Genomic DNA, 14968 nt, shown 5'->3' with positions numbered 1-14968 from the left:
TACAGCATCGGACCTTGCTTCTATCACCAGTCACATCCACAACTGGGTATTGTTTTTGCTTTGGCTCCATCCCTTCATTCTTTCTGGAGTTATTTCTCCACTGATCTCCAGTAGCACATTGGGCACCTACCGACCTTGGGAGTTCCTCTTTCGGTATCCTCTCATTTTACATTTTCATACTGTTCATGGGGTTCTCAAGGCAAAAATACTGAAGTGGTTTGCCATTCCCTTCTCCAGTGGACCACATTCTGTCAGACCTCTCCACCATGACCTGTCCTGGTGGCCCTACACGGCATGGCTTAGTTTCATTGAGTTAGACAAGGCTGTGGTCCATGTGATCAGATTGGTTAGTTTTCTGTGATTATGGTTTCAGTGTGTTTGCCCTCTGATGCCCTCTCTCAACACCTGCCATCTTACTTGGGTTTCTCTTACCTTGGACATGGGGTATCTCTTCACGGCTGCTCCAGCAAAGCGCAGACGCTGCTCCTTATCTTGGACTAGGGGTATCTCCTCATGGTCACCCCTCGTGACCTTGAACGTGGAGTAGCTCCTCTCGGTCCTCCTGTGCCCGCACAGCCGCCGCTCCTTGGACGTGGGGTAGCTCGTCTCGGCCGCCGGCCCAACAGTGTAGTTTGGAGATAATTCCTGAGTGGATATCTGGGTAAAATTCAACAACAATATACGGTTCAGGAGACACTAACCAAGGAAGATTGTAACACAATGGTTGCTGGCAATAACATGAGAGCATGATTGTCGGTTTATCTCTGTGCTAGAAACTCTCTCACTAACTGAATGCACCCATTTGTCAAAATATGAAGGGTAAATTATTTGTACCAAAGTCCAAACTAACTGCACTTGAAAAACCTGCATAAGCTTGTCAGTAAAGAGATGCAGGAGGAGCAACAGTGGATAATAGTCCTTGGTCTAGATGAATATCTTTAGATGGACATACGTGAAATCCCTTTTGACAAATTAGTGCAACAGGTAACTCCTGTTATAAAAGTTTTCCTCTGACAAGAAATAAAACAAAACTTTAGTTCACGCTTGGCATTGTGTTAACCTAAATCTCTCAAGGATTAAACCTATGCACGTCTCATTTAGTATTCTAACCATATGTACTATAATGTAAAAGAAATCATTTGTTACTGCAATCAAATGCAATACTTTTTCTCCTTCCCCTTTCCTACCATCTAGGATCTTCAGGAGAAGCAGAAGAAAAGCAGGATAGTGAAAAACCACTTTGAGGACAATGAGAACTCTTTTGTGAAAGTAAGTCTTTGAAACTGAAACTATGTGACAAAGTAGTTAAATATGGAGCCTTTCTTTGAGTAGATTCAAATTAAAATTTCATGAATATGATTGTGATTTTATAAGGTGAGATTTTTTTTAAAAAACTTTTCCTTTTAGGTATAAATTTGTGAAGCATGAAAATCACTCCAGAGTCCCAAACTTCCGTATAAGGATGACTTAGTTCACTCTCATTTATGTAGCCAGAATGTCTCTGTGTCAGATGTGGTTTAACTACCAACCCTAACTTCTGCAGGCAGAGAGGGCAGCAGTCCTGGGAGGATGGTACTGTCCTTGTCTTCACTTACATGGAGATAGGTGAGACCGAGGGTGAGTGACTGGTCCAGGGTCCCGCAACTGACAGAGGCAGAGGCAGGACTCAGGCACCCTGTCTGGTACCAGGATCCGCGTTGATCCTGCACCAGTGGATGTCTCTGGAGCGTACTGGAGCTTCTGAGATGACAGACACGATCCAGTGCCAGCAGTGCAGCTCCATGTGCCTCCAAGTTGAGGCACATTCATTGTTCAGCCCCTCAAGTCACCAAGGAAACATTTAAACCTCAGAAATACAAGCAACTAAATATATGATCAGTTGTAATAGCAGTGACTCTGCATAATTATTTAATCATAGAAGGGAAAAGAAAGTAGATCTTAAAACTTCATGTCACTGAGCCATCAGGGAAGCCCGGTGACCATCTATAAATATATACAAATATGTAATCATTATGCTGTATAACTGAGACTAATGTAATGTTTCGTGTCAATTATAGCCCCACAGAAAGCTAATAAAATCTTTTCTAAAAGAAGGGGGAAGTAAAGGGCTGGATGGAGTAGCTGGGCAGCTGATATAGGGACAGGCAGGCCAGCAGAGGCAGCCACAGTCACAGAAAACAGAGACCCTGCCCTGCATCTGTGGTTCTCAACGAACTTGGGCCTCTTGTTTCCACAACAGTGTTCAGACATAAAGTAAAAATGTGGGCATGTGAAGAGTAGATCCTTTTCTAAAATGCTTTAAAATAAATTCTTGGGTGGCCTAAATCATGTAGACACTTCAGTGTCTATTTCACAGCCCATGAAATACAAAGACTTTGTTATAAAAAAAAAAAAAAAACAAACCACAAAGTAATATGCAATATTTAGCCTTTTCATCCTACATCTCAAATAATTTTTGTGTTCTTTCTTTTTCTGCATGAAAAACCTTCATTGAAAGTCACTAGAGGGGAAAAAAAGACTGGAGATTGGTTATTCTTTTTGAAAACTGAAATGGTGACATCCACTGCTGATGTTATTCAGAGATTAATAAAGATTTTACTGATTGTAGTACCTCACACACATGACACCATAGATTTAGTTGCCTGCCTGTGGCTGATAAGATTATGTCATGATCCACCCTGTATTCCATGAGACTGAGTCTGATCTCTTAATGGAAAGTTGGGAAAAAGTCCTATGCTGTGTTCCTAATCAAAAGACCTCTTAATATATTGGAGTAGCATTTCTTTGTAAGCAAAATCTCTTTTTATTTTTTATTTTATTTTGATTTGCAGAATGGAGGGGTTTTTTTTTTCCTTTTGTGTCTTGGACTTCTTTTTAATATCTTTTTTAACACTCTACCTTTCTGTTGTGTTTTTAAACTCATGCACATGCACTATTTGTACAATTGTAAAAAGTAAGAAAACAGAATATATTGGGAATTCCCTGATGGTCCTGTGGTTAGGACTCAGCACTTTCACTGCAGCCAAAATATAAAACAAAATAAAAAACCCTGAACCTATCAAAATGATTAGTTTCATTCCTGATTTTCATTATGTATTTGACCTACAGTGTTGAATTATAACAGGAAGGCAAGATGGATTGTGACTATATATAAAAGTACCAAGAATTTTGTATTACGTAGCATGAACTATTTCTCTCTTAGACATCTATGTCTAACTACTCCGAGTACTCTTACTTTGAATCCATTCTATGAAACCATTGCCATCCTTTGTCCTTATGTTTAGCTAGTTTGACCTAAAATTAACTCATACTGTGAGCTGATTTTGTTAAGAAGGAATTTTCAATGCAATGCTTCGTGGGAAGGCAGCATGTCTGTCAGTTTCTTTTCATTATTCACTTGTGTCATTCAAGAAAAATTCAACTCTGTGTGATGAATATGGTGTTGGTTTGGGTGCAAACTGGCCATTTGTGTGGATCTAATCAACTTCACCCACGCTTGGTTTAAGAATGAGCGACAGGACAGAAGTGCAGCTGGAGGCTCCCTGGGAGTCTGGGTCCTAAGCAGGGACAGCTCCTTACATGGAGAACTTGGGGGAGGGGAGCACTAGAGTCTGGCCTTGGACTAAAACCTCAGGAATTCAGTGGTGTCATCACAATGAGTACGTCCTGTGTCAGCAGTGGACTTGCATCTACAGCACGACCATGGATGGGGCCTGAGCCGGACGTCAGAGTTCGACTTTAACCTGAAAAGGAGCTCTCTCCCCACATACTGGCTGCACCAGTTAGATGTGGCCAGTCCTCCTAGGAGGACAAGGCCCCCCATGTGTTGGATCTCAGAGCAGAGACCAAGAGGAATGAAGGATGTGACTTGAATTTGCCCTGAGGTCAGACTGTCAGAGCTGAAGCTGTGACCTCAGCAGTGGAGCCCTGCTTCCCTCTGGGACTGGAAAGATGGAGCCCAGGGCATGGACCTCCATCCTGGACCTGCTGGATGGGGCGGGGGTGGGACACCTGCTCTTCATGTTCATGCGTCTGAGCAGCCCTCAGCTATTCACCTGTCACATTGTCATCTGATATCAGTGCCCCTAGTAAGCCTTGCTCAGGTTAATTCTGGGGTCATTTTGTCCTTTTAGAACTTAATATGACTCAGTATATGATGTTCAATTGCACAGGTGAACCCAGGGCCTCCATATCTCAGTAAAGTACACAGTTGTCACTGTTGCATACATCTGCGGTCTGTCCATGTCACCGGGTTCAGGGGATCGGGTTTTGTGTCACCCATCTATACTGAGAAACTGGAACCAAGAAGTAGCAGCCTCAATAAGTCAAGATCATGGAAGAACCCAGGTGGCTGGTGGAAAGTCAGGGATGATCTTAGTGCTACAAGGAGTCCTGTCTGCTCTTTCTTCCAGAACAGGGACCTGAGCATGGACAGAAGCTCAGCCACTGAACATCCTGGACATAAGGTCCCAAGCTCACACAGGAGCTGCTTGCAGGAAGTCGGCTGTGGTTTAACTGTTCTCATTTCCTTGTGACACCCCAGCTACCCCTTGCACAGCCTCAACCAGTAGAGGCGTTTGACTTTGAGCATTTTCCACGAATCAACCACATTTGACAGAGCACATAAACATAAAAACCCTGAGAAAATGAAACCCCATCAGCCACACCAGTGCCATCGTGCTGCCACTCAGGCTGTCACCTCCGTCCCCACGGCCCTCCCCTCTCTGCACCTCCCAGGCCAGGGCAGCCCAGGGCGAGTTGGGGCAGGAGGTTGCTGACAAGTTGGAAACCACAAGAGACACTGCCCAGCAGGGCCCTAGCTGTGGAATCAGCTGCACAAAACTTTCAGTGATTTGCAAATTTCCCTTCTTGCCTCCTACATTTAATACACTGATTCTTCACAATGAAGAAATAGTTCCAAATTTCTAAGACCAGTTCAGATCAGTTAAGTTCTGTTGCTCAGTCATGTCAGACTCTTTGTGACCCCATGGACTGCAGCATGCCAGGCCTCCCTGTCCATCACCAACTCCCAGAGTTCACTCAAACTCATGTCCATTGAGTCAGTGATGCCATCCAACCATCTCATCCTCTGTCGTCCCCTTCTCCCACCTTCAGTCTTTCCCAGCATCAGGGTCTTTTCAAATGAGTCAGTTCTTGGCATCAGGTGGCTAAAGTATTAGGGTTTCAGCTTCAGCATCAGTCCTTCCAATGAATATTCAGGACTCATTTCCTTTAGGATGGACTGGTTGGATCTCCTTTCAGTCTAAGGGACTCTTAAGAGTCTTATCCAACACCACAGTTCAAGAGCATCAATTCTTCGGTGCTCAGCTTTCTTTATAGTCCAACTATCACATCCATACATGACTACTCACATCCATATATGACTACTGGAAAAACCATAACTTTAACCAGATGGACCTTTGTTGGCAAAGTAATGTCTCTGCTTTTTAGTATGCTATCTAGGTTGGTCTTCGCTTTTCTTCCAAGGAAGAAGTGTCTTTTAATTTCATGACTGCAGTCACCATCTGCAGTGATTTTGGAGCCCAAGAGAATAAAGTCTGTCACTGTTCCCATTGTTTTTTCATCTACCTGCCATGAAGTGATGGGACCGGATGCCATGATCTTAGTTTTCTGAATGCTGAGTTTTAAACCAACTTTTTCCCTCTCCTCTTTCACTTTCATCAAGAGGCTCTGTAGATCTTTGCTTTCTGCCTAAGGGTAGTATCATCTGCATATCTGAGGTTATTGATGTTTCTCCCGGTAATCTTGACTCCAGCTTGTGTTTCATCCAGCCCAGCATTTTGCATGATGTACTCTGCATATAAGTTAAATAAGCAGGGTGACAATATACAGCCTTGACATACTCCTTTCCCTATTTGGAACCTGTCTGTTGTTCCATTGCTGGTTCTAACTGTTGCTTCTTGACCTGCATAGAGATTTCTCAGGAGGCAGGTTAAGTGGTCTAGTATTCCCATCTCCTGAAGAATTTTCCACAGTTTGCTGTGATCCAAACAGTCAAAGGCTTTGGAGTAGTCAATAAATACGCATGATGTATATTTTTTGCAAGACACATAATGGTCTTTTAGTTTATTTTTTAGCTTCTTATTGGGGACTAGGGTTCATTGTGGGCTGCAGTAAATGAACATAAATCTTAGTACATTTTGTTCCCTTAGGAAATTGATGGGTGGACTTTAAGGTCACTTTCCAAGTAAAGCGTATTCTACACTTGTATAATGAGCTCTGTGATGGCCTCTCGCTGCCTGAGATCTGAGCTGGCAATGCTGGAACTGTTTCATTCACTTGATGCCTCAACTCGGCTGTGCATTAGGATTAACGAAGGAGGACTTTTAAAGTCTGATACCTGGCCTATGATATAGTCTGGACATCAGTCATTTTTTTCTTATACGTTTATCAATCTATTTTTCTAATCATTTATTTGTAGCTATAGTAAGAGAGCCACTTGTATACTGAAAAAGTGAGCAGGTTTTTAAGTCAGGCAGACCTGGCCCAAGCAGACTCTGGCACTGCTCCATGGTTAACTTTGGGCATATTTCATAACCTCTCTGGGATCTCATCTTCTTATCAGTGAATTGGAGATAGTAGGTAACAAAATACAGGCTCGGAGGTCAGAGAAACCCAGTTCTAAGTAACTATTACTTTAAAAGTAGATGTGATGAGCAGATAACCTCTTCCATCTGAAAACTGTGGCCTCGAACTGTACCTTCCTCCAAGGGTTCTTAGAGGATTAATGGGATTATCTGGGTGAACTGTAGCAACTGAATCCCTGTTCCATCTATATCTAAACTGTCAGTGGGGAGTGAGATTAGATATAATTCTCAGTGCATTTGTGTAATTGTGAAATCTAGGGATTCTACAGTAGAGCTACCAACAGTAGGTGCTAATGTTGCTTAGGGCTTGCATCATGAACTTATCTACTTTACCTGCTCCAGGAGACAGGGCACTGTAACTTCTTCACACAGAGTTCAAATCACTGCCTGGGGTCACACAGATGCTAACACAGACCCAGGGTTCAAACGCAGGCCCTCAGGGATTAGAGTCTGCGTGCTTCACCCCCCACCCAATGCCCCTCTGGTGTTGGTGCATTTCTCATGAGGTTAATATGAGGATCAGGAGGCAGTGCTTGTGAGACACAAGCACAGATCTGAGCACACACTGTGAAAGTCATACTAGTTGTCAAACCGTCACCACAGGAATGTCCCGAACCAATAAGTCTGAGTCCGCTGACTTTAAAAGAGAAAGAACCCAGGCACCTTGCTTTGCTATGGATCCCCTTGGGGCCAGTGCCCCAAAGAAAGTACCATAACCACCATCCCAGGGAAAGACTTAGAAATGTGTTGTTCATCATTATTACAACCAGGGCTGAATTTGATCAGTTGTCATGCTGTATTTTACCTTGGTTAGATTTCATAAAATTAAAGTACACACAGACAAAAATGGACTTTTGAGTTTTTCTTTTTATTAATCGTGTCTATTATGAAACAGAAAGTACAGAATTCAAGTAGCAAAGCTGGCAGCCCCAGGGTGTGTGGCAGAGAGGGTCAGGGTCATGATATTGGGGGGAGTCGCCAAAGGAAGAGACAGGGAGCTGCCTGCTGTGTGCACTGAGGAGGCGTGAAGACTCAGGAGCCCAAGGAGCTGATGAGGTTGTGGGGACAGGGAGGGGAGAGGCTCTCTGGACCCACCCTGTGTCCTGCCCCTGAGTAATAGCAGCATTTCTTGTTACAGAGTCAAACTGTCTGTTTGCCCAATGGTTTGAAAAACTATTACAAAATAAAGACATTATATAAAAATAACACATGAATTGAAATAACCCAAATCCAGAATAAAAACCAGGCTAGATTCTCAGCAGAGCTTTTAGAGACCATAGATGATGAAGGAACATTGATCCTCTTATGGGGCCCCTCTGTCACGAGCTCTTCTGATTGCCGCAGACGCCTGTTCTCCTGAACACACAGGAGGTGGTGATGACAAAGTAGACCGTGCTCTTCAAGAGGAGGAGGAGGTATGTGTAATAGGCAGAGGTGTTCATGAGCTGCAGCTGCAGGGTATCTAGGAGAAGTTCTTTGATTAGTTGCCTGTTCTTTTGAAAGGTCAGGAGGAGGAGGTCACAATTATTTATTTCTGACGACCAACTATAAAGTGACACCCCAGCATCACCAATCTCCACAGTCAACAAGGACCATTACTACCATCACACCACCACCAGAATGACTCAGAATCCAACTTAAAGTTCAAGTCAATCAACAACTTCTGCTAAATTCACTTAGAACCTTTCTAAATATTAAGAAGTAAGTTTGTGTTATTAATGAATTAGTGCAGTGGGAAAAAAGAATTTTTGAGAAATTTTAGCATTTTCTTTGCCCTCACTATGTCTCTAAGTAATAAAAACAGCTAATCTTCATTAACCGTGATCCAAATACCAGGCATTTATTCTGAGAGATCTGGAAACAAAGCTCTAATCTTACTTCAAAGATTGTTATTTTCATTTCCATTTTACAAGTCAACTGCGAATGGAGAGAATGAATTTGCCAGATATCACACATTTAGAAAATACCAGAAACTGTATTTCATTCTCAGCAACCTGACTGTCAAGAACACATTCTTAACTGCTCTGGAGTCCTGAATCCTCACATGTGATAAATACCCCAGACAGGAAAAGTCTTAACATAAACATCAAGTGGAATTGCTGATTTGGAAGCATCTGAGCCATTATATGTTGTGCATTAGTTAGATTCCTACAAAAGTTACAAACCATGAAGTTTTCTGGTGTTCACAGAGGGTGGATAGTGGGGTTTAGTAAAGAGAACATTGCATGCACAGAAAATGCATGCAAGATACAGCACAACACCTTCCATATAAGATTTCAGTAAGTGTCTTTTCACGTATTAACTACTAGCACAACCAAAATACTAGAAGCAAAGACATATCATGTTTCCCTGGTCATTAGAAACAAAAGCCACACTAACAAATGAAACCCACTGTGTAAATAGTTCAGAGTCTATCACGACAGTTTCTAATTTAGAGTCATCTCACACCAAAACCAGCATTTATTGTGCTAAGATGACCCCTAGGAAATGATAACGTTTAGTGGGTAAGTCGTGTCCGACTCTTTTGAGATGCCATGGACTGTAGCCTACCAGGCTCCTCTGTCTGTGGGATTTCCCAGGCAAGAATATTGGAGTGGGTGGCCACTTCCTTTTCCAGGGGATCTTCCCAACCCAGGGATTGAACCTGTGTCTCCTGCATTGGCAGGCAGATTCTTTACCACTGAGCCACCTGGGAAGCCCAAGAAATGATAATAGATTTACTTAAATACCACTCAGTCTATTTCTGCAAATCCCAACAGTATAGCGTTTTTACTTTAAACCAAGGAAGTTCAAAAGTTAATTTTATATGGTGGAAAAAAGTGCTGTAGCTGACATAACAGCAAAACTAAACAAAAACTTACTGTTTTCATCTTTCAGACATGTTTTTGTAGAATTTGCAACAGGGACTTGTTTTTCTAGAAGAAAGGAGAGCAAGTATTAATTGATTGTGTATATCTATTTTTGACAGTGTGATATGTATGTGCATATAGACATCTATATGCATGATCCATTGCTGAGTCCTGTCCAATTCTTTGCAACCCCATGGACTGTAGCCTGTCAGATTCCTTGTCCATGGGATTCTTCTGGAAAGAATACTAGAGTGGGTTGCTATTTTCTCCTCCAGGAGATCTTCCCCACCCTGGGATTGAACCCATATCTCCCAGATCTCCTGCATTTGCTGCACTGGCAGGTGGATTCCCTACCACCGGGCCACCTGGGAAGCCATGGTTGTGTTTTAGTCACCAAGTCATGCCCAACTCTAGTGATCCCATTAACTATAGCCCAACAGGCTCCTCTGTTCATGGGATTTTCCAGGCAAGAATACTGGAGTGGATTGCTATTTCCTTCTCCAGGGGATCTTGTTGACCCGGGGATCAAACTCGGGTCTCTCACATTACAAACAGATTCTTTTTATTGCTGCTGCTGCTGCTGCTGCTAAGTCGCTTCAGTCGTGTCCGATTCTGTGTGACCCCATAGACAGCAGCCCACCAGGCTCCCCCGTCCCTGGGATTCTCCAGGCAAGAACACTGGAGTGGGTTGCCATTTCCTTCTCCAATGCATGAAAGTGAAAAGTGAAAGGAAAGTCGCTCAGTCGTGTCCGACTCCTAGCGACCTCATGGACTGCAGCCTACCAGGCTCCTCTGTCCATGGGATTTTCCAGGCAGGAGTACTGGAGTAGGTTGCCATTGCCTTCTCCATCTTTATATTGGGAAGTCATATATATATGTATGATCAATTGTCCCTGCCTATTATTTTAGTCTGTCTATATGTCTGTACATATATGTGTGTGTCTGTGCCTAGGTCTGTACACATATATGTATTCTCCTGATAGAATATATTCTCCTGACAGAAGAGGAGTCATTAAAAGTATAACAATGATGAGCCCCTCAATTGCAGGTAATTGGCCTTTTTACTTTAAGCCAGGTAGACTTCAAAATGGAAATTCATCAGAAAGCAATGCAGGAGATGCGGGAGATGTGGGATAAGAAGGAAAAAAAGCCTGAAGCATGACATAAAGGCAAACATGTACAAAAACTTACCACTTTTATCCTTCAAACCATCATTTGGAGGTTTAGTAGTAGTGACAACTGAAGAGACAACTACAAGAAATAAAAACAATTATTAGTCAATTTTTCAAGCCTGTTATTTGGCAATGTGTGTTTGTGTTTATATATGTGTTATTGAAACACACATATATAAATAGATAATCTGCTGAGAAAGAAACATTCATTAAAAAATATGAGCCCTACAATCCAGGAAGAGTTGGTCTCATTCTATGTAATTCAGTAGATCAGTCCAGCATCAAAATAAATTCATCCAATCCCAGAAAATAAAACAGAATGTCTTATTTGAAGGAGTCTGGCTCTGGCAAATTTCCCATCGAGGAAAAGTAAAAAACCAACCACACCTTCCTATATCACTCATATCTCCAGCATCCAATACACTTGCAGTTGTGGTATGTGTGGGAATAAAGAAAACAATACTAATAAAGCTAATAGCCATTGAGTGATTATTACTGTGCCGGGCACTCATCTACATACTGCACATGCAATATGTCATTTAACCTCCCACTGACACTGGAGTGAGGTGTATTTTGGAGGATTCCATGTTACAAAGGAGGAAGTAAGAATTAGATGGTAAGTAACTTGCTTAGAGTCATATCAGTGATGGCAGAGCCAGAACTCTTAGGATCGTTGAGGGAGATTAAATGAGACAAAGCTGCGAAAAGTCCTTTGTAGAAATAATCCATAAAATGCAGAAAAATTAATCTATAGACAGAAAACAGAATTCCACACCAAAAACAGCTTCCTTTCTTAAATATTTTTAGCAATGATGATTTTATTACAGGAGGTCAGCATTTCAGTGCAATTCTTTTGAGGACTGAAAAATAGGCCAAATCACATTTATAGTCCCCTAACTATAGAAAACCTAAGGGCAGGACTGCCCTGGTGGCGCAGTGGATAGGAATCTGCCTGCCAATGCGAGGGGCGTGGGTTCGATCCCTGGTCTAGGAAGATTCCACACACTGTGGAGCAACCGAGCCGGAGCACCACACCTACTGAGCCTGCGCTCCCTAGAGCCCACACTCCACAAGAGAAGATACCACAATGAAAAGCCCGCGCGCTGCAAGGAAGAGTGATCCCCAATCACTACAATTAGAGAAAAGCCATGCACAACGACAAAGACCCAGCACTGCCATAAAGAAATAAATAAAATTATCAAAAAAGGAAAGAAAATTTCTTAAAAAAAAAAAAACCTGAGGTGAGAGTTGGGTTTATTTACAATTTTTAGAAAGGCATCAAAGTGTTAGCCACTCTGTCATGTCTGACTCTTTGTGACCCCATGGACTTGTAGCCCACCAAGCTGCTCTGTCCATGGGACTCTCCAGGCAAGAATACTAGAGTGGGTTGCCATCCCCTTCTCTAGTTAAAAAGGCATACATGTAAGTGAAATATTTATTTGTATACATAATAGTTTGTTGGATGGAAGAAAACAGTCACAAGTAATTTTGGTTCCTCCTTAGAAATTCGCTGTGAAATGGCATTAACAGAAATGCCCTCATTAGCTTTGTTGCCATGAGTAGTCCATGGGAAACATTTGCCTAGTCAATTAAGTGCCAAGTGAAACACATTATAAACTGAAATTTGTGTCCTTTATGATAATCATCACCATGAAACTTATTTTAATTCTTATTTTTCCCTGATCATCAGAAAAATTAAAATATAAGGATAATTAAGCCCATCATTATATTAAACTAGCATTTTGCATATTTGCTTCCCTTCTTTATCTTATGGTAAAACAAAAATTTAGGGCTATTTTGTAATCTTACTTTTAAAGAGTTTTAGGAAAGGATATAAAAATACCATGAATATATGAATAAATACATCTATGTCATGTTATCTAAAGTAAGTATTTTCACTGACATTGTTTCATTTTCTCTTCACAGCTCCAAGAAAAGACCAAAGCAAATGTTTGGACCTAATTTGATCATGGCACAAACTAAGGGTCAGAGAAGATAAAGACTAACTTCAGAAATTCAGACCGAAAAAAAAAAAAGAAACTCAGACAGACACACAGCAAAACTGGCGGCACATGCTGTTATGGGCTTGTTTCCCACTGTTTAAAAGGGCTTCTGATTCCTTCATATGAGCTCTCCGGGACCTTTAGTCAGTGTGTTTACATTCAGGACTCTAAATGACCTAGGACTTTTGAGTAATTATAGAAAGGACAGTAATTCACCTGAGTGTGTTCATCCACACTCCCTCCAGGCCTGGCACGTGCTAGGCTGCAATGAAAGTTGGTGAGAGGCATTTTCCAATTTCCAAGAAATACATTCATTAAGTAGAATGGAAGTAAGTCTGTATACTCTAGCCTCACCCCATCTTTAATCACAAAGTTTTACTCCAAGCGATATATAAAAAAATTCAAATCTTAAAAACCTAACACCATGGGCCGTAATAAATGTACAGTAGCCAAGTTACTCTGCTTTCTGTTGATCTGCAATCTGGCTCACTCATAAGAACATCAATTTGATGTTAAGACTCGTTTCTGGACTACAATTTGAGTAAGGCAAGATTGAAGTTAGATGACTTTGTTTGATGACTAGAACATTCATAAAAGACATAAAATTATCCTTACTTCCTAATAAACTAAGATCTTCAACAGTGGAATCTCTTTTTGTATGTTTATAGTGTGCTAAATTGTTAGGTGCTTCCATATATGTTATTTGATTTAAACCGTATAATAACCCCAAAATACTTTATTATGACCTTAATATTTTGGATGATGAAACCAAGGCTGATAAAGTTTAGGTAAACTTTTCTCTTTCTTTTTTACACTTCAAACCCTACACTTTTTTTTTTTAATTCTGGAAGGAAATAGCTTGAAATTTAAGAAAGATTTACATTTGTTTTTCATTAATGCTTGACAGAAGAGGTGGAGTATCCCTTTGAAAAATGGTTCTAGGAGGTTAGACTTATATTTCTATTCACATACCTTCATTCACTGATGGAAAAAGAATCTCTTGATTATTTCCTTTTTTATTTTTCTCATGTTTGACGATACACGTGTGTTCTTTATCTGTGGAGTTTCTAGAAACGGTCAGCCAGCTGAACTTCATGTATGTGTCAGCAGTCTTCATGGTGTTTCCCTGCTGGGATGGCAGAACTCTGTTGCCATTTTTCTCTCTCCAGTAAACCTTAATAACATGAGGGAAAAAATTCTCCAGAAGACAAAGGTATGTTCCAGCATTATCACGCTTGATTTCAGTAATCGAAGGAAGAAACATAGTGGGCTTGGGGGACATGTCTACATCAAGGTCTCTATCTGTAGGAGAGAATGAAATAGTAATTAAAAAGAGTTATTACACAAACACAAATGTTAGTGTGATTTGGAACAGCCTAGCAAGCGGTAAGAGGAAGGAAATTTGTCATTGAATTATAGCCTGGTTGTTCATCCACAGTAGGTGGTGAGATGTGCTTTATTATTCTTATTTTCAATAAGATTTTTAAAGTCCCAGCTAATATGTAACAGAGGCTGGATCAACCTTGACATTTATTCTTTCTCCACATGTTACCATGGAGTATGACTTTTAACTGCCCCATGTCAAGGCTTCCAGACTTCATAAACACATTTATTGTTTAAAAATCTATTTTATTCTATTATAATGGAGACTGTTTTAGGGTGAATGGGAGTGTGTGGTGAGAATGGGTTGAGGGAGAAGACCAGGTAACTATGAAAATGTCTGTACAGGACATATTAAAAAAATACATTTATAACTCATTTTTCTTGTCAAGTGGGAAAAAGTGTGCTAAAGAGAAACAAATATCTCCAAATTCAATTTTTGTGTGTGTGAGTGGACAGTAAGATAACTTTCCATTTGAGGAGTTAAAAGTACAGCTGTATTCTCTGGAGAATTTTTGTTCAATCAGCATTCTTGCCTGCAAACAACTCCCTACTGCATACAATTCTCCCTTAACATTTGAATTGAGTGTAGGTACATATATACATCCCCTATCATCTGCCAAGACAATGTACCAAATATGATAGCTACAATTCAATTCATTCAATTCTCATACAACCCCTACTGGCTATACATTGTTATCCCACTTTATGGATTAGGAGACTGAGGCCAGGAAATAATTGCCCAAATTCACATAAGCAGTAAGTGGTGCACCTGAAGTTCCAAGTCAACCTGATTCCAAAGCCCAGGTTCTTTGAAAACACCCCTTCCACATCAGAAAAGGAAATGTGTCAACTCACAAAACTTACTTGTAATAACAAATTTAAACCTTGGGCCAAACACTTTCAAGATAACTGCACACTTTATACATGAATCCTTAGTAGTAGTCCACATGTAC

The 14968-nt window shown here is 41.0% G+C and overlaps 1 long non-coding RNA gene and 1 pseudogene across 1 annotated transcript; one reads left to right on the top strand and one right to left on the bottom strand.

The window, feature by feature from the left end:
* On the top strand, window positions 1-13284 carry LOC145524705 (uncharacterized). Its single transcript, XR_014067773.1, has 3 exons — window positions 1-153; window positions 1195-1269; window positions 12556-13284. It is a non-coding gene; the product is annotated as an uncharacterized LOC145524705 (long non-coding RNA).
* Window positions 13285-13745: 461 nt separating this feature from the next.
* On the bottom strand, window positions 13746-13922 carry LOC145524699 (T-cell receptor gamma alternate reading frame protein-like; annotated as a pseudogene).
* Between the last annotated feature and the right edge of the window lie 1046 nt (window positions 13923-14968).

Source organism: Giraffa tippelskirchi, chromosome 10, assembly GCF_054371585.1.
Source record: "Giraffa tippelskirchi isolate mGirTip1 chromosome 10, T2T-mGirTip1v1.2.pri, whole genome shotgun sequence".
In the NCBI taxonomy this organism is placed as follows: Eukaryota; Metazoa; Chordata; class Mammalia; order Artiodactyla; family Giraffidae; genus Giraffa; species Giraffa tippelskirchi.
This window is presented reverse-complemented; position numbering and strand designations above follow the sequence as displayed.